The 19,674-nt window shown below is 44.6% G+C and overlaps 1 long non-coding RNA gene and 1 other non-coding gene across 2 annotated transcripts; one reads left to right on the forward strand and one right to left on the reverse strand.

Annotated features, from left to right (window-relative positions):
- The first annotated feature begins 7,770 nt into the window (after window positions 1-7,770).
- Window positions 7,771-7,852, forward strand: trnas-uga (transfer RNA serine (anticodon UGA)). Its single transcript has one exon. It is a non-coding gene; the product is annotated as a tRNA-Ser (tRNA).
- A 3,365-nt stretch (window positions 7,853-11,217) lies between these two features.
- Window positions 11,218-19,616, reverse strand: LOC144487799 (uncharacterized). Its single transcript, XR_013496461.1, has 2 exons — window positions 19,432-19,616; window positions 11,218-12,947 (listed from the first exon to the last, which is right to left on the reverse strand). It is a non-coding gene; the product is annotated as an uncharacterized LOC144487799 (long non-coding RNA).
- Between the last annotated feature and the right edge of the window lie 58 nt (window positions 19,617-19,674).

The raw sequence follows: 19,674 nt of genomic DNA on the forward strand, positions 1-19,674 counted from the left end.
CTTTTACCAACTGTAAGGTCCCAGGACGGAATTTATCCTCCTTTTAGCCTTTGCTCTGTATCCCGGGGGCGTCGTTATAGTTTTTCGCCTCAGTAACTGTTAAACACTCTGAAGCCCGCTCCCCGCAGATTGTCTTTGAATTCATTCATGGAATGTGAGTGTCGCTCTCTGGGTCAGCATTAGTTGCCCATCCCTAATTGCCCTTGGGTAGGTGGTGATGAGCTGCCTTCTGGAACCGCTGCAGTCCATGGGGTGTACGGCCACATCAGTAAACCAGATTCCGCGGCAACAGACAGTTATATCTGTTTTTTCAGTTATTATAGCGGTTGCAGACATCATTGTGTTTCTTTAGGGTGAAGATACAAATTAACTGCTCTCGGAGTCTCTCAATTTTCCTGTTTTATTTGTTTTTCCTGCACTGACAGGTAACAGTAAATCACAACCTCAACAACCAGTGACAGCCAGTTAAATAATCATCCCCCACTCGCTGATAATGGAGTTTCTGACAGTGGCAGACATGTTCTGACCATCCTCCGATTGGGCCCGAAGGTGACCAGATTCACTGTCAGAGCTGGACTTTCAGACTGAGGGGGTGGCAGAGCCAGGTGAGTGATGGTGGTGACTGTGCGAACATTTGACCAAGGGTCAGTTCCTGGCCATCACAATGGTAATTCATTTAATTATCTATCGCAGGTCAGAACAGTAGGTGGGCACTCCTAAAATAAAATTGACTAAAAATTCTCATCATCGCTGTGTTTCTAATGGAAAATCCACATTCAATTTGCTTTCAGCTGAAATGTTGTTTAAATGAAATTAAAGACCTCAAAACTAATCAATGAGTTCTCAGTCAGAAACAATAGTAAAAAGAAAGGTGGCCTAAACTGTCCAGAACTATGAGACAAGCCAAGTTCAGTTTACAAACTGTGCTATGGAACAAAGAACAAAGAACAATACAGCACAGGAACAGGCCCTTCGGCCCTCCAAGCCCGCGCCGCTCCCCGGTCCAGGATTGAATCCTGAATCCAGGATCCCCGCCCAATTTTCCAGCCTATCTACATACCAATATCCTATCCACCGAACTGTCCCTCACAGCTGCGATGCTTTGTTCATCACAACCTATTAACTCACCCCCACCCCCCCATTCCAGACCATGTGATCTCCAGGGAGAGGCGAAAACCCAGAGTGAAAACCCCAGGGCCAATATGGGGAAACAAAATCTGGGAAATTCCTCTCCGACCCCCTGAGGCGATCGAAACGAGTCCAGGAGATCACACTGGCCCTGATCGGAAAATGCTTCCCAACCCTATTCATTTCCACTTCCACGAACACCATATGAATTCCCTGCCCCCGAGACAGGTTCCCAACTATCCGCAGTCTCGCTCTGTACTGGCACCAGCAAGATGATCATAGAATGAAGCCTTGAAACGAGAAACAAAGAACAATTAGCCCGCGCCGCTCCCTGGTCCAAACTAGACCACTCTTTTGTATCCCTCCATTCCCACTCCGTTCATATAGCTGTCTAGATAAGTCTTAAACGTTCCCAGTGTGTCCGCCTCCACCACCTTGCCCGGCAACACATTCCAGGCCCCCACGACCCTCTGTGTAAAATATGTCCTTCTGATATCTGTGTTAAACCTCCCCCCCTTCACCTTGAACCTATGACCCCTCGTGAACGTCACCACCGACCCGGGGAAAAGCTTCCCACCGTTCACCCTATCTATGCCTTTCATAATTTTATACACCTCTATTAAGTCTCCCCTCATCCTCCGTCTTTCCAAGGAGAACAACCCCAGTTTCCTCAATCTCTCCTCATAACCAAGCCCCTCCAAACCAGGCAACATCCTGGTAAACCTCATCTGTACTCTCTCCAAAGCCTCCACGTCCTTCTGGTAGTGTGGCGACCAGAATTGGACGCAGTATTCCAAATGCGGCCGAACCAACGTTCTATACATCTGCAACATCAGACCCCAACTCTTATACTCTATGCCCCGTCCTATAAAGGCAAGCATGCCATATGCCCTCTTCACCACCTTCTCCATCTGTGACGTCACCTTCAAAGATCTGTGGACTTGCACACCCAGGTCCCTCTGCGTCTCTACACCCTTTATGGTTCTTCCATTTATCGTGTAGCTCCACCCTACATTATTCCCACCAAAATGCATCACTTCGCATTCATCAGGATTGAACTCCATCTGCCATTTCCTTGCCCAAATTTCCAGCCTATCTATATCCTTCTGTAGCTTCTGACAATGTTCCTCACTATCTGCAAGTCCTGCCAGTTTTGTGTCGTCCGCAAACTTACTGATCACCCCAGTTACTCCCTCTTCCAGATCATTTATATAAATCACAAACAGCAGAGGTCCCAATACAGAGCCCTGCGGTACACCACTAGTCACAGGCCTCCAGCCGGAAAAAGACCCTTCCACTACCACCCTCTGTCTTCTATGACCAAGCCAGTTCTCCACCCATCTAGCCACCTCCCCCTTTATCCCATGGGATCCAACCTTTTTCACTAGCCTACCATGAGGGACTTTGTCAAACGCTTTACTAAAGTCCATATAGACAACATCCACGGCCCTTCCTTCGTCAACCATTTTGGTCACTTCTTCAAAAAACACCACCAGGTTAGTGAGGCATGACCTCCCTCTCACAAAACCATGCTGACTATCGTTAATGAGTTTATTCCTTTCTAAATGCGCATACATCCTATCTCTAAGAATCTTCTCCAACAACTTCCCCACCACGGACGTCAAGCTCACCGGCCTATAATTACCCGGGTTATCCTTCCTACCCTTCTTAAATAACGGGACCACATTGGCTATCCTCCAATCCTCTAGGACCTCACCTGTGTCGAGTGACGACACAAAGATTTGCGTCAGAGGCCCAACGATTTCACCTCTCATCTCCCTGAGCAGCCTCGGATAGATTCCATCAGGCCCTGGGGATTTGTCAGTCTTTATATTCTCTAACAAACCTAACACTTCCTCCTTTGTAATGGAGATTTTCTCCAACGGTTCAACACTCCCCTCAGAGACACTCCCATTCAACAGATCCCTCTCCTTTGTGAATACCGACGCAAAGTATTCATTTAGGATCTCCCCTACTTCTTTGGGCTCCAAGCATAAGTCCCCACTTTTGTCCCTGAGAGGTCCGATTTTTTCCCTAACAACCCTTTTGTTTCTAACGTATGAATAAAATGCCTTGGGATTCTCCTTAATCCTGTCTGCCAAGAACATTTCGTGACCCCTTTTTGCTCTTCTAATTCCCCGTTTGAGTACTTTCCTACTTTCATTGTACTCCTCCAGAGCTCCCTCCGTTTTTAGCTGCTTGGACCTAACATACGCCTCTCTTTTCTTTTTGACCAGTCCCTCAATTTCCCTGGTTATCCACGGTTCTCTAATCCTACCCTTCCTATCCTTCTTTTTTACAGGCACATGCTTGTCCTGTAGCCCTAACAAACGACACAAAGATTTGCGTCAGAGGCCAGATGCCAGTTGGACACATCTGGTATCTGATGAAATCAGCAACTCAGGAAGTTCAGTAATTATAACGAATGAAAATAACGGTTGTTTAAGCAGAGTGAGCGATGGTGGTATAGGGGTGAGCATAACTGCCTTCCAAGCAGATGACCCAGGTTTGATTCCTGGCTAATGCATTGGTCATTTATTTTGAACCTTATCCACGGCCTCTTGTGTTTTAAACTGAGTGGACAAAAACAGGGCGAACGAAACATTTGACAGCAATGAAATAAAATGCAGATACCTTTTTCATTTTTTGTTCGGACATAATTCTTTTTTAATGAAAAATATTGGAAGAGAAAATCAAGTCTCTGACCGAATAAATGAATTTTCAGCCAGACACAAAGACTCAAAGTAAAAGTAGAGGAACAAATTTCAGCTCCCACACTGTGTGTTGCGCAATCCTGGTGCCTGATGAAGTTAATATGAACTTTACTGAGGTGGTTACATTATTCTGACAAATAAGATCTGCCAAAAGATAAAATACTGGAAAATCTCAGCAGGTCTGACAGCATCTGTAAGGAGAGAAAAGAGCTGACGTTTCGAGTCCAGATGACTCTTTGTCAAAGCTTTGACAGCGGATCGTCTGGACTCGAAACGTCAGCTCTTTTCTCTCCTTACAGATGCTGCCAAACTTGCTGAGATTTTCCAGCATTTTCTCTTTTGGTTTCAGATTCCAGCATCCGCAGTGATTTGCTTTCATTTGTTAAATAAGCAGCTGCTGTGGCCGCGAGGTTAAGGCGTTGGATTTGAAACCCGATGGGGTTTCTCCGTGCAGATTCGAGCCCCGCTGCCAGTGAGTGTGATTGGAAATGTATGCTTTAGACAGCCACAGAGTTGCAAATCCTATTTTTTTGGAAAGAATTATTTGGATCTCCAGCATGCTTTCAGCTACATAACAAGAAGGTGAGCTTGGAAAGGACACCTGAGTGTCCTCAGTCTGGCAAGGACAAGATAGGCCGAATGGATTCCTTCTATGCTGTTACATTTCTCTGGTTCTTTCTAAGGTGACATGAGGAAAATCAAAGCATGAGCAGAATGACAAAGGCATCAACAGGGGCACAAGGACAAAACAAGGTCTCACGTCAGAGGAAGATTTTTATTAATGACAAACAGAACATAAGAAATACATTTATTTAATTGAGCTGGATCCTGGAAAATGAAACAAACTTCGAACCAATCAGTGCCTATCTGAGAACTGGCAAGGAATATGGCTGACATTGATACGATTCAGAGTGAATTTGTTTATAGAATAATAGAATCATGCAGTACAGAAGAGGCTCTTCGGCCCATCGAGTCTGCTCTGACATCGAAGAAGCATCTGATCTCCAATCAAATCGCATCCACCACCACTTGACCCATAGGCCTGAATGTTATGATATGCCAATTGCTGACCACATACTTTGAAAGGATGTGAGGCAATTTGCCTCCATCACCTTCCAAGGCAGCGCATTCCCGACCGTCACTACTCTTGGGTAAAAATGTTGTTCCGCACATCCACCCTAAACATCCTGCCCCTCACATTGAACCTATGTCCTCTTTTTACTGACCCTTCAACCAAGGGGAACAGCTGCTTCCTATCCACTCCGTCGATGCCCTCATAATTTTGTACACCTCGATCAGGTCCCCCCTCAGTATTCTCTGCTCTCAAGAAAACAATCCAAGCCTCCCCAATCTCCCTTCAGAACTTACATGTTCCATCCCAGACAGCATCATGGTGAATTTCCTCTGCACCCCCTCCAGTGCAATCACATCCTTCCTATCTTGTGGCGACCAAAACAGCACACAGTACTCTAGCTGTGGCCTCACCAAAGTTCTATGCAACTCCAACATGACATTTTATTGCAGTCGATGCCCCGATTGTTAAAGACAAGTGCCCCATATGTTTTTTTTTCACCATCCTACTAACATACCCTTCTACCTTCAGAGATTATGGACAAACACGCCAATGTCCCTATATTCCACAGAACTTCCAAGTGCCATGCTCTTCATTGAATACTTCCTTGCCAAATTATTCCTTCCAAAGTGTGTTACCTCACATCTTTCGGGGTTAAATTCCATCTGCCACTTATCCGCCCGTTTGACTATCCTGTCTATATCTTCTTGCAGACTAAGAAACTCAGCCTCCCTTTCACCACCCAGCCAATCTTTATGCCATCTGCAAAGTCACTCATCCTACCCCGTCATTTATATTAATGATTTGGATGAGAATTTAGGAGGCATGGTTAGTACGTTGGCAAATTACACCAAGATTGGTGGCAGAGTGGACAATGAAGAAAGTTACCTCGGATTGCAGTGGGATCTTGATCAATTGAGTCAATGGGCCAATGAATGGCAGATGGAATTTGATTTAGATAAATGTAAGGTGATGTATTTTGGTGGATTAAACCACAACAAGACCTATTCAGTTCATGGTAAGACGTTGGGGTGAGTTAAAAAACAAAGAGATCTCGGGGTGCAGGTTCATAGCTCCTTGAAAGTGGAGTCACATGTGGACAGGGTGGTGAAGAAGGCATTCGACATGCTTGGTTTCAGTGGTCAGAACATTGAACATGGGAGTTGGGACATCTTGTTGAAATTGTACAAGACATTCGTAAGGCCACGTTTGGAATACTGTGTACAGTTCTGGTCACCCTATTATGGGAAGGAAGGATATTAAACTAGAAAGAGTGCAGAAAAGATTTATTAGGATGCTACCAGGATTTGATGGTTTGAGTTATAAGGAGGGGTTGGATAGACTGGAACTTTTTTTTCCCCTGGAGCACAGGAGACCTAGAGGTGATATAAAGAGGCCTATATCATAATGAGGAAATAGATAAGGTAGATAGCCAACAGCTTTTCCCCACAATAAGGGAGTCTAAAACTAGAGAACATAGGTTTACGATGAGAGGGGAGGGATACAAAAGGGTCCAGAAGGGCAATTTATTTCACACAGAGAGTGGTGTGTGGAACGAGTTGCCAGAGGTAGTAGAGGCGGGTACAATTTTGTCTTTTAAAAAGAATTTAGACAATTACATGGGTGAGCTGGGTATAGAGGGATATGGACCAAACACGGGCAATAGGGACGAACTTAATGGCAAAAATTGGGCGGCATGGACATGTTGTGCCGAAGGGCCTTTTTCCATGCTGTGAACCTCCATGACTCGATTTATTGACACACACAGCAAATCCAAATTATTTTTCCCTGCTGCCATCTCCTGGCTGAACGCAAGTTGTGCAACAAGGTCACGGTTCAATCAAACCTTCATAGATTGGAGTGAAATAACATCAACATGGTTCTGACCGATTAACATGATTGCAAAACATGATATTAATCAAATTCCATGTCCCAAGGACCTGCTTTCTGATTGGGCGACCCTGCTCACCCCGATCTATCGGAAAGTGTAAAACTCCCAGAACGGGAATGTCGGTTATATAATTCTCTAAACTGTGATTTCTCTGCCACTTGATTGCTTGTGTATTCGTTCTATAAATACAGAGGGGGTGACAGAGCCAGGTGGTGTTGTGGTGACTGTGCGAGCATTTGACCAAGGGTCAGTTCCTGACCCAGAGTTTTGACTTATTTAATTGGCTATCTCTGGTCAGAACAGAAGGGGGACACTCCTAAAAAAAATCACCAAATATTCTCATCATCCATGTGTTTCTAACATAAAATCCAGCTTCAATTTCCGTTCAGTGGAAACTTTGTTCAAATGAACTGCAAATCTAATCAGAGTTATCAGTCAGAAACAACAGCAAAAAGGTGGCTCAAACTGTCCAGAGAAACGAGACAAGCGAAGTTCAGGTTAAAAAAATGGGCCAAGGACACACCTGGTGTCTGCGGAAATCAGCAACTCAGGTAGTTTTGTAATTATAACTAATGAAAATAACAACTGCTTCCGCAGAGTGAGCGATGGTGGGAGAGTGGTGAGCATAGCTGCCTTGACCCGGGTTCGATTCCCGGCCATCGCATTGGTAATGTGTATTGGACATTATCGGCGCCCTCTTGTGGTTTACACGCAACATTTGACTGAAATGAAGTGGACTTTATTTTTCGGATGCAGAATTCGGGTTCAATTTGGTTTTAATGAAAGGTTATTGAAAAAGAATAACAAGTCTGAACTAGTGAATGAGTTCTGGATCAGAGACAAAGATACAAATTGAAAGGAGACGAACAAATTTCAACTCACACGCTGTGCTCTGCATCATTCCGGTGCCTGATAAAGGTCTGTGAATGTTGCTAAGGCGGTTACATCACAACAGCAAACAAGCAGCTGCGATGGCCGAGTGGTTAAGGCGTTGGACTTGAAATCCAATGGGGTTTCCCCGCGCAGGTTCGAACCCTGCTCGCAGCGGGTGCGATTTGAAATATTAACTCTCCTGCTTCAGAGCAGTCACTGGCTCAAAGAAGGTTCGCAAAGTTTTGGCATTTAGTCTTTGGATCTCCATCGTGCATTCAGCTGCATGGCTCCGGGCTGGGTGCAGGAAGATGGGCTTGGAAAGGACACCTGGGTGCCCTTATTATTTTGTAAATTGAATTTGTGTCTTTATATGCCCTGTTGTGAATAGAACTCCCACTCACCTGATGAAGGAGCAGCAAGCTTTGTTACCAAATAAACCTGTTGGACTTTCACCTGGTGTTGTGAGATTTCTTGCTGTGTCCTTGGACTGGCATGGCAGGATAGGTTCAATGGCTTCCTTCTGTGCTGTTATTTTTCTATAATTCTTCCTGTGGTTGGATGAGAAAATTCATAACATGAACATTTTCTTTTAAAAGCAGCATCAAGGCACAAAGGCAAAATACGGTCTCATGTCAGAGGAAGATTCTTATGCAATGGCATAAGAATGCACACAGAGCATAAAAATACATTTCATCAGAATACATTGAATGAATATTTCAAAATGCTGCTTCGGTGATATCACATCATGTTCATTCAAACACATTGCAACAAGCTGGTCATTACTGGGCGTTCTGTATTCCTCGTTATAACAGTTTGGGAATGGAAGGAGCAGGTTCACATCTGCACATTGACAGGATCAAACTGTCTCAGATTGACAGCTCCCAGGACGGGCTTTCCTCTCCTCTCGCTCTGTGCTGTGGATTCTCAGGGATTAGTTGGAGTTTCCCAGCTCAGTAACTGTAAAAGCCTCTGAGGCCGGCAATGCTCACAGTGTCTGCTCCCCAGATTCAGGGGGCTGCAGCCAATCAGAGCTGTGCCTGATTTAACCCAGAACTGGTTGAAATGATGATGTTGTTCACAAGCTGAATTCTATTTGATCAGATGAAGATACAGATTGTGTGCACTCAGTCACTAAGCAACAATATCTCGCCTTCATATAGAGTGGATGAGAGTGGGTGGAGGGAGAGACAGAGACAGAGTGAGTTAGGGAGGTGAGACACAGACGGCCAGACAATGTCTCAGTGACAGAAATCCTTGTAAATTCCAGATTTAGCCAGAAAGATTCTCTTGGAGAAACAGAAGCTGCAGTATCAGTTCTCACTGATACTGTGGAAGAGACACATTATTAATCCCACACTCAGGAACGGTGCTGCCTTTTGACAGAAGAGATGGGGAGAGGCAAAATAAACTGAATGGTCCAGTTCTAAACAGTGTGCAGGCTCAGAGGGAGTAGGTTCAGGAAGATATTTGAAAGTGAGACAGTTTAGGACAGTCGCTTGCAAAGTGGATGGGATCCTTGGCTTCACAAATGGAAGCACTGAGTATCCATTGGATCCCGCATAATCCACAATGTAAAAGGAGGCCATTTGCCCATTGCATCTGCACTGACTCTCTGGAAGAACATCTTTCGCCCATGGCTAACCCTCTTACTCTACACATCTTGGGTCACTAAGGGGCAATATATCATGTCTAATCCATTTATTCTGCACATCTTTAGTCTATGGGAGGAAACTGGAGCACCTGGGGAAACCCATGCAGATACAGGGAGAATGTGCAAACTCCACACAGACAGTCAGCCATGGAGGAATTGAGCATGGGTCTCTGGCGCTGTGAAGAAGCAGCGCTAACCAGTGCCACTCTGCTGGTGTAACTTTAACAATCCAATTCCTTTCTGAATGCCTCGCTTGAAGCTGCATCACCACATTGTCAGACAATGCATCCCAGAGCTGAACTACTCACTGCGGGAAAGTGTTTTCTCATGATGCTTCAATCACTAATGAAGGGTCAGTAAATTGGTCCACGGGGGTGAAAGGGCTTCATATGATGTGACCCTTCGTAAACTGGGTCTGTATTCTCTGTGATTCACAAGCATGAGAGGCAAAACATTAAAACATACAAGATTCTGAAGGGGTTTGATTTTGTGGACATTGGGAGATTGCGGAAGCTGGCTCAGTGTAAGGATCAGATCATTTCGGACTGACATGAGAATAAATTTCTGCACTCATTGGGTTGTGATCCTTTGACATGCTCCATTGTTGAATACACTAGTGGTGGCACAGTGGTTAGCATTGCTGCCTCAAAGCACCAGGGAACTGGGTTCAATTCCACCTTGGGTGATTGCCTGTATGATGTTTGCACATCCTCCCCATGTTTGCGATTCATCCCATTCTCCAAAGTTTAGATGGATTGACCATGCTAAACTGCCTGTTAGTGTCCCAAATATATTGGTTAGGGGGATTAGCAGAATATGTTGGGTTACCGGGATAGGTTCTGGGTGGGATGCTCTGTCAGAGAGTCAGTGCAGATTCAATGGATCAAATGGCCTCCATCTGCACTGCAGGTTATGACAGTCGATGACAATTAAGGCTGAGATAGACAAATTTTGGTTTCTCAGGGAATCAAGGGAGTGAGGAGTAAAGTGGAGTTCAATCCCAAGATCTGAAACTCCATAAGCAGCTGGTATGCCCACACCTGGAGTCTGCATCCACAGTTTGAAACCCACACTTTCAAAAAGATATACAGCTGATAGAAAGAGTGCAAAGCTGTGTAACCAGGAAAATGGAAGGCATGAGGGGAATACTTAGTGAGGCATTAAGAATTATTGGATTGCAACCTTTCAAGAGGTGGATTTATGGTTTAGTTCAAATTTATAAATTGATACATGACCTTATTACCCAAGCTTGAAAAGTTCTTTATTCGGAGTTACCATATTTTTGGTGATCGTCAGTATCAACTACAGAAATTTGATTCACATCTTAATAGTCACAGTTTGTTTTCTCCCCAATAGAACTGCTGATATTTCAAATGATTTTGTTAGGAATGCTGAAAATGTAGTGACTTTTTAGAAAACTTGTCAGAAATATAGTGTGATTTCTATCTATGTATTGTCTGATGATGTTGCTGTTCTTGTTTTAATACTGTGCCTATGTGCTTTGCACTGTATGGCAATAAAGACACATAAACCATAATTGTTTTGAATGGTTTAACATTATTGATGAGCCACATAGTAAATGTCTGCCCTTATTTCCTGTGTTCTTGTGACTGGACAAGACACAAGCATGGATACTGAGGGAAAAAAAAGGGTGGAAATTGCAGAGGCAATTGTTAAAAGTTTTCTATCCGAGCTAGTTATATGAATGGTGCCAGAGGACTGGAGAATTGCAAATGATAAATACACTTCTTCAGAAAAGGCTGTGAGGATAAGCCAACTAAAGTCCAATCAGTTTAACCTCAGCAACGTGAAATATTCTTCAAACACTGGAGATTAAATTAACACTCACTTGTGCTGATGTACACAAAGGAAAACACATACATAATGATTAAAGGGGAATCATATTTTACTTGCTTAAGATTTTATTGAGGGTAACAGAAAAGGTTGATGAGGGGAATGTGGTTAATGTGAACATGGACTGGCAAAAAGCATTTTATAAATAAAGGGGCACACAGCAAACTTGTGGTAACATTTGGAGCTGATAGAATAAAAGGGACAGCAGCAACATGGATAGGAATCTGACAGAGTGACAGGAAACACAGCAGTGGGAAATGTTTTTATTTGGAATGGAGGTCGGTTAAAGTGGGATTCCAGGAGGGTTGGTGTTAGGAATCCTGCTCTTCCTGATACATATTAGAGACATCGGCAATGCTGCACTGAGCACACATTCAAAATTGTGGTAATTACACAATACGTGACAGCATTGTGAACTGTGAGGGGGTAGTGTTGAAGCTCAAAGTTACTTCGACAGCTTGTGGATTAGTGAGACAAGACCAATTTAAAGCAGAGAAGTGTGAAATGATTTATTTCAGTGGGAAGTAAAGGGAGAGACAATATGAAAAAACTGATACAATTGTAAAGGCATGCAGGAACAAGGGACTTGTGATTAAATATGACACTAATAATTGCTGTTTGGGTGACAGGTTGAGAGTGTGGTTACTAAAGTATTTGGGATTGTGAGCTTTATACATAGGGGCACAGTTTACAAGACCAAGCACGTTATGGGAAAGCTGTATAAAACCCTGGTTTGGCCTCAGTTGGAGTATTGCATTATCTGCAGGACAGCACTGTTTAGAAAAGAGGGGAAGGCATAAAAGAGGTTGCAATAAATCACTGGGCGAGGGTCCAGGGATGAAGAAGTTCAGTTGCATCGGGAGATTGGAGAATTTGGGTCTTTGGTGAAGAGAAGGTTGAGAGGAGATTTGATAGAGGTGTTCAGAATTGTGGAGGGAAGTGGAAGGAGCTGACAGGGAGAAGCTGTCATGTCCCAATCTTCCTCTGTCAGGAAGTGTTCCCCAAACTGAATGAACAGGGCACTGTTCCTGGTTACACTTCTCTGGCAATGCTAAATATTCCGAGTATTTGTTTTAATGTGTAATATTTAAGATAATTATACAAACACAACAAATTGTTTAGAGTAAAGAAGAGACATTAAAAGTGAAAATTCATGTTGACATCTCTCTGCTGGGCTTTGAGTCTTTCCAGTATGGGCCACTGATCTGATTAATCCAATGATGCTTTTCCCAGTCGCCTGCGTAACATGGCTTGAATCCTGGACTTTCAGTTTTTGAACTGCACAACAGAGCATTTAAGAAAGTATTAGGGCTGAATGGCCTCATCTGTGCTCCAGTCCTCCTTCCGTCTGGTGAGCTGATCTGACACCCACCCCAGAGTGGAGTTGCTGCACAGATTGCCTTAAAAATGGTCTCTCAGCTGAGGGAATAACTGTGAATCTCATCACCACTTCCATCCTGACTAATTTCCTCCACTTCAAACCGTCCATCAATGCCAGAAGGAGTCAGAACTGGAGTAGGAGTCTCCACCAATGATTCAGTCCCATCTTTGACCACTCGAGCATCCTGCCTTGCCTCACATCTTCTCTGTTCTCCAGCAGCGATGATGTTCCAGTGTCTTGGCTACTCTGAGTGGCCTGTTCGAGGATCGCCTTGCTCCAAAGCAGCTGCCTTTTGATGTTTGTCAGCAAGTTGTTGAAACTTGGCTCCTCTTCACCTCCAACTTCAGACCAATCGGGGACTTCCACCTTCCAAGCTTCTGGGGCTGGTTGAGCAGAAACAACAATAATTGAGGATTTTGCAGTGTTGCCACATTCGAGCAGATTTCCACCTGGGGCATTTCATTAAACACCGGCTTTTTCACTTCATTAACAACTGTAGCAATGGCAATGCAATGTATTGGCCCATTTATCCTCACATAGGATTTCGCACATCATGTTGAAGTTGCACAAGACATTGGGAAGGCCACACTAGGAATACCGTATGCAGTTCTGGTCACCCTATTATAGAAAGACCATTATTAAATTTGAAAGAGTGCAGAAATGATTTACTAGGATGCTACCGGGACTTGATTGTTTGAGTTATAAGGAGAGGCTGAATAGACTGGGACTTTTTCCCTGGAGTGTAGGAGGCGTGGGGTGATGTTATAGAGGTCTATATAAATAATGAGGGCCATAGATCAGCAAGATAGTCAATATCTTTTCCCAAAGATAGGAGAGTCTAAAAGTGGAGAGCATAGGTTTAAAGTGAGAGGGTAGAAACACAGAGGGTGGAGTCTGGAACGAGCTGTCAGAGATAGCAGCAGAGGTGGTTACAATTTTGCCTGGGCGGCATTGATGAGTTGGGCTGAACGGCCTGTTTCCAGCTGTAAATCTCTGTGCCAGTATGACTATGACTCCAGCCCTATCCGGAAACGATGCAGGTTGTCACTATCATTGCTGTAAGTGGAGGTGGACAATGCTCATTCACAACATCTGTATTCCGTATGAACAGCTGGCAGGTAGAACACCAAATCAATGGTAAATATTCTGTCAACATCCAGTGAAACTGGGGAACTATGTTAACGGGTCGGTATATTGACAACACAGGACTCTGTGACAATAGCTTCATCCCCAACAGGGTGATGTCACCACATCCACAATTTCCCCAGTTTGGAGATTCCAGTCAGGAAGCAAGGAGCAAAGTGTAAGACACCAGTGAAAAGACAAGAGATCTTCATTTCTATCAAACAAATCATAATGTCAGGAGTTCCCAAAGGACAGCCAATGAATGACTTCTTTAAGAGGTCATAGTCATAGAATTTTACAGCACAGATAGAGACCATTCAGCCCCTCGTGTATGGACTGGCCATCAGCATCTATCTATTCTAATCCCATTTTTCAGCGCGTATTCAAACATGTACGACCTGATGAGGGAACCAAACGTAACATTTCCACATTTGCTGACAACACAAAACTGGCGGAATTGTGAGTTGAAGGAGAATGCATGGAGGCTTCAAGGTGATTTGGACAACTTGAGTGAGTGACCAAACACATGGCAGATGCAGTACAACGCGGCTAAACGTGAAGTTCTACATTTTGGTGTGAAAAACAGAAAGGACAGGATGAGAGGAGATCTGATTAAAACATAAAATTCTAACAGGGCTGGACAGATTAGCTGCAGGAAGGATGTTTTCCTTGGTTGGGGAATGTAGAACAAGAGGACACAGTCTTAGGATACGGGGTTCACCATTTAGGAAGAAGAGGAGGAGAGATTTCTTCACCCATAGGGTGGTGAACCTGTGGAATTCTCTACCTCAGAAGCTGTGGAGACCAAGTCACTGCATATATTCAAGAAGGAGAGAGAGGTTTTTTTTAGATTTTACTGGCATCAAGGGGTATTGGGAAAAATGAGAACATGGAATTGAGATAGAGGATCAGCCATGATCACATTGAATGTTGGAATAGACTCGAAGGGCTGAATGGCCGACTCCTCTTTCCAGTTTCTATGTTTTCAAGTTCTGATGAAAGGTCACAGACCTGAAACACTAACTCTGTTTCTCTCTCTAAACAGATGCTGCACAATTTGCTGAGCTTGCTTTTCTGCTTTCATTTCAGATTTCCAGCTTCCGAACAGAACCCAGCCAGAGTCAGCACCTTCAGTAGAGAGGGAGAGAGGGACCAGTGAGTGGAGAGCTGAACCCAGCCAGAGTCAGCACCTTCAGGAGAGAGAGAGAGGAACCAGTGAGTGTAGAACTGAACCCAGCCAGAGTCAGCACCTTCAATAGAGAGAGAGAAACCAGTGAGTTAGAACTGAACGCAGCCAGAGTCAGCACCTTCAGTAGAGAGGGAGAGAGGAACCAGTGAGTTAGAACGGAACCCAGCTAGAGTCAGCACCTTCAATAGAGAGAGAGAAACCAGTGAGTTAGAACTGAACGCAGCCAGAGTCAGCACCTTCAATAGAGAGAGAGAAGCCAGTGAGTGTGGAACTGAACCCTGCCAGAATCAGCACCTTCAGTAGAGAGAGAGAGATAGAGAGTGGAACCAGTGAGTGTAGAACTGAACCCAGCCAGAGTCAGCACCTTCAACAGAGAGAGAGAAACCAGTGAGTTAGAACTGAACGCAGCCAGAGTCAGCACCTTCAATAGAGAGAGAGAAACCAGTGAGTGTAGAACTGAACCCAGCCAGAGTCAGCACCTTCAAGAGAGAGAGAGAGAGAGAAACCAGTGAGTGCAGAACTGAACACAGCCAGAGTCAGCACCTTCAGTAGAGAGAGAGGAACCAGTGAGTGGAGAACTGAATCCAGCCAGAGTTAGCACCTTCAAGAGAGAGAGAGGAACCAGTGAGTGTGGAACTGAATCCAGCCAGAGTTAGCACCTTCAGTGGAGAGAGAGAAACCAGTGAGTGTAGAACTGAAGCCAGCCAGAGTCAGCACCTTCAGGAGAGAGAGAGAGAGAGAGAGAGAAACCAGTGAGTGCAGAACTGAACGCAGCCAGAGTCAGCATCTTCAGGAGAGAGGGAGGAACCAGTGAGTGTAGAACTGAACCCAGCCAGAGTCAGCACCTTCAGAGGATAGAGAGGTAACTAATCTAAACCCTGTATTCAAGAACAGATGATGTGGAGATGCCGGTGTTGGACTGGGGTAAACACAGTAACAGCTTTAACAACACCAGGTTAAAGTCCAACAGGTTTATTTGGTAGCAAATGCCATTAGCTTTCAGAGCGCTGCTCCTTCGTCAGATGGAGTGGAAATCTGCTCTCAAACAGGGCACAGTTTGCCCTGTTTGAGAGCAGATTTCCACTCCATCTGACGAAGGAGCAGCGCTCCGAAAGCAAATGGTATTTGCTACCAAATAAACCTGTTGGACTTCAAGAACAGAGGCAGAAAAGAAAGAGGGAACCAATGAACAGTGAGCTGAACGCCGGTCAGCGGGCAGTTGCTGGAGTCCATCATCAAGCATTTGGAAAGCAGGGTTATAATCAGCATGGATTTAAGGGAGGGAAATCACGCTTGACAATACTACTGGAATTCTTTGAGGATGTAACTAGGAGAGTTGACCAGGAAGAACCTGTGGATGCGGTTTATTTAGACTTTCAGAAGGCTTTGGACAAGGTCTCACATGGCTTTTTAAGTTTTAAAGGTTAATTTGTTTTTTAGTGTCAGAAGCAGGTTTACATTAACACTGCAATGAAGTTATTGTGAAAATCCCCCACTCGCCAGACTCTGCAACCTGTTCAGGGAGAATTTAGCATGACCAATATACCTAACTAGCACATCTTTCAGATTGTGGGAGGAAACTGGAGCACCCAGAGGAAACCCACATAGATGCAGATGTACATAGATGTACGTGCAGACTTCACAGTGACAGTGACCCAAGCCAGGAGTCGAAGCCGCGTCCCTGGCGCTGTGAGACAGCAGTGCTCACCACTGTGCCACCTCTCTACGATATAAAATTAAAGTACATGGGATTGCAGGTAGTGCCTTGTGATGTATAGAAAGCTGGTGAACAGACAGGAAGCAAAGAGATGGCATAAATGGGTATTTTTCCAATTGGAAGGCAGTGATTAGTGGGGTACTGCAGGGATCTGCGCGAGGGCCCCAACTGTTCATATTATATATTAATGATTTGGACACGGGAGCTAAATGTATTATCTCCAAATATGTAGATGATACAATTGTGTGGGAGGGTGAGCTTTGAGGGGCATGCAGAGATCCTCCAGCGTGATTGTGTGGGCATCTACATGGCAGATGTAGTATTATGTGGATATTATGGCAGATGATGAAATTTGAATTCACTATGAATCTGCAATCAAAAATCTAATTGTCGCTTGTCATTGAACCCTATCTGGTTTACTAATGTCCTCTAAGCAAGGAATTCTGCTGGGCCAGAGTGTGTTTGAATTGTCACGTCTAAAGGTAACAAAAGCATGGATGAGGGTTTCAGGGACGGGTGAGTTGAGGTATTACAAACACTGTGTGATGTTCCACAGCTGGAAATAGGTGATCTTGGTGAAGGAACAGACATGTGGTTGGAATCTTATTTCCGAGTCTGATGAGGTGCCAAGATTATGAGGGTTTGTTTCAAACTCGGACATTGACAGTGGGAGATGGACTCAGTGACTGAGAACAGAATTTGTAGTGGAAACATTGGTCTTCCAAATATTTAATTGGGGGAATTCTCTGCTTAGCCAGTACTCGAGGTCGGAGAAGGAGTGTAATAACTTAATAACAGGGGATTGGTTGTGAGAGGTGATGGTGAGGTAGAGCTGGGTGTTATCAGCAGACATGTGAAAACTAACACTGTGCTTTCAGATAATATCACTGAGGGGTAAGGTGTAGATGAAAAATAGGAAGGAGCAAAGGATATATCCTTGGGTGATTTCGGTGGTAACAGAACAGAATGGGAAGAGAAACCATTGCAGGTGATACTCTGCATATGACCAGAAAGATAAGAATGGAACCGGCCGAGTGCAGTCTTACCCAGCTGAACAATCCCTCCTCATCTCCTCATCCTTCTCAACCTACCCACACCTTTGACATGGTTGACTGCCCCATTATGCTCCAATACCTTCCCACTGTCAGGTCAGTGTGCACAGCAGGTGAAGATAGAACATAGAACATAGAACATTACAGCGCAGAACAGGCCCTTCGGCCCACGATGTTGCACCGACCAGTTAAAAAAAAAAACTGTGACCCTCCAACCTAAACCAATTTCTTTTCGTCCATGAACCTATCTACGGATCTCTTAAACGCCCCCAAACTAGGCGCATTTACTACTGATGCTGGCAGGGCATTCCAATCCCTCACCACCCTCTGGGTAAAGAACCTACCCCTGACATCGGTTCTATAACTACCCCCCCTCAATTTAAAGCCATGCCCCCTCGTGCTGGATTTCTCCATCAGAGGAAAAAGGCTATCACTATCCACCCTATCTAAACCTCTAATCATCTTATATGTTTCAATAAGATCCCCTCTTAGCCGCCGCCTTTCCAGCGAAAACAATCCCAAATCCCTCAGCCTCTCCTCATAGGATCTCCCCTCCATACCAGGCAACATCCTGGTAAACCTCCTCTGCACCCTCTCCAAAGCCTCCACATCCTTCCTGTAATGTGGGGACCAGAACTGCACACAGTACTCCAAGTGCGGCCGCACCAGAGTTGTGTACAGTTGCAACATAACGCTACGACTCCTAAATTCAATCCCCCTACCAATAAACGCCAAGACACCATATGCCTTCTTAACAACCTTATCTACTTGATTCCCAACTTTCAGGGATCTATGCACACATACACCTAGATCCCTCTGCTCCTCCACACTATTCAAAGTCCTCCCGTTAGCCCTATACTCAACACATCTGTTATTCCTACCAAAGTGAATTACCTCACACTTCTCCGCATTAAACTCCATCCGCCACCTCTCGGCCCAACTTTGCAACCTGTCTAAGTCTTCCTGCAAACTACGACACCCTTCCTCACTGTCTACCACACCACCGACTTTGGTGTCATCAGCAAATTTGCTAATCCACCCAACTATACCCTCATCCAGATCATTAATAAATATTACAAACAGCAGTGGCCCCAAAACAGATCCCTGAGGTACACCACTTGTAACCGCACTCCATGATGAATATTTACTATCAACCACCACCCTCTGTTTCCTATCCGCTAGCCAATTCCTGATCCAATTTCCTAGATCACCCCCAATCCCATACATCTGCATTTTCTGCAGAAGCCTACCATGGTGAACCTTATCAAACGCCTTACTAAAATCCATATATACCACGTCCACTGCCTTGCCCCCATCCACCTCCTTGGTCACTTTCTCAAAAAACTCAATAAGGTTAGTAAGGCACGACCTACCTGCCACAAAACCATGCTGACTATCACCTATCAATTCATTACTCTCCAAATAACTATAAATCCTATCCCTTATAATTTTTTCCAACATCTTGCCGACAACAGAAGTGAGACTCACCGGTCTATAATTCCCGGGGAAGTCTCTGTTCCCCTTCTTAAACAATGGGACAACATTCGCTAACCTCCAATCTTCTGGTACTATACCAGAGGCCAACGACGACCTGAAGATCAGAGCCAGAGGCTCTGCAATCACTTCTCTTGCCTCCCAGAGAATCCTTGGATAAATCCCATCCGGACCAGGGGATTTATCTATTTTCAGACCCTCCAGAATATCCTGCACATCCTCCTTATCAACTGTAATACTGTCTATTCTACTCCCTTGCAACCCAGTGTCCTCCTCAGATGTTAATGTACCTGACATCCTGGGAAAACTAATGATGGATGAAGGGCTGGGCCTCAGTAAACGAGTGGAGAGAAAGCTGGAGTTCTCAATCATCTTCATCTCGAGCGGCAGCTCCTCCCTCTCAATATGTGTGGTGAGATCAGACCATTCTGCTCAGTCAGGAACACCCAGACTGACTGTAAGAGAGAGAGAGGCTGTAATTAGAACCAAACAATAAGGGAGATTCACTCAGAGTAACCAAGCCCCATCCCAAA

Source organism: Mustelus asterias, unplaced genomic scaffold, assembly GCF_964213995.1.
Source record: "Mustelus asterias unplaced genomic scaffold, sMusAst1.hap1.1 HAP1_SCAFFOLD_1046, whole genome shotgun sequence".
Lineage (NCBI taxonomy): Eukaryota > Metazoa > Chordata > Chondrichthyes > Carcharhiniformes > Triakidae > Mustelus > Mustelus asterias.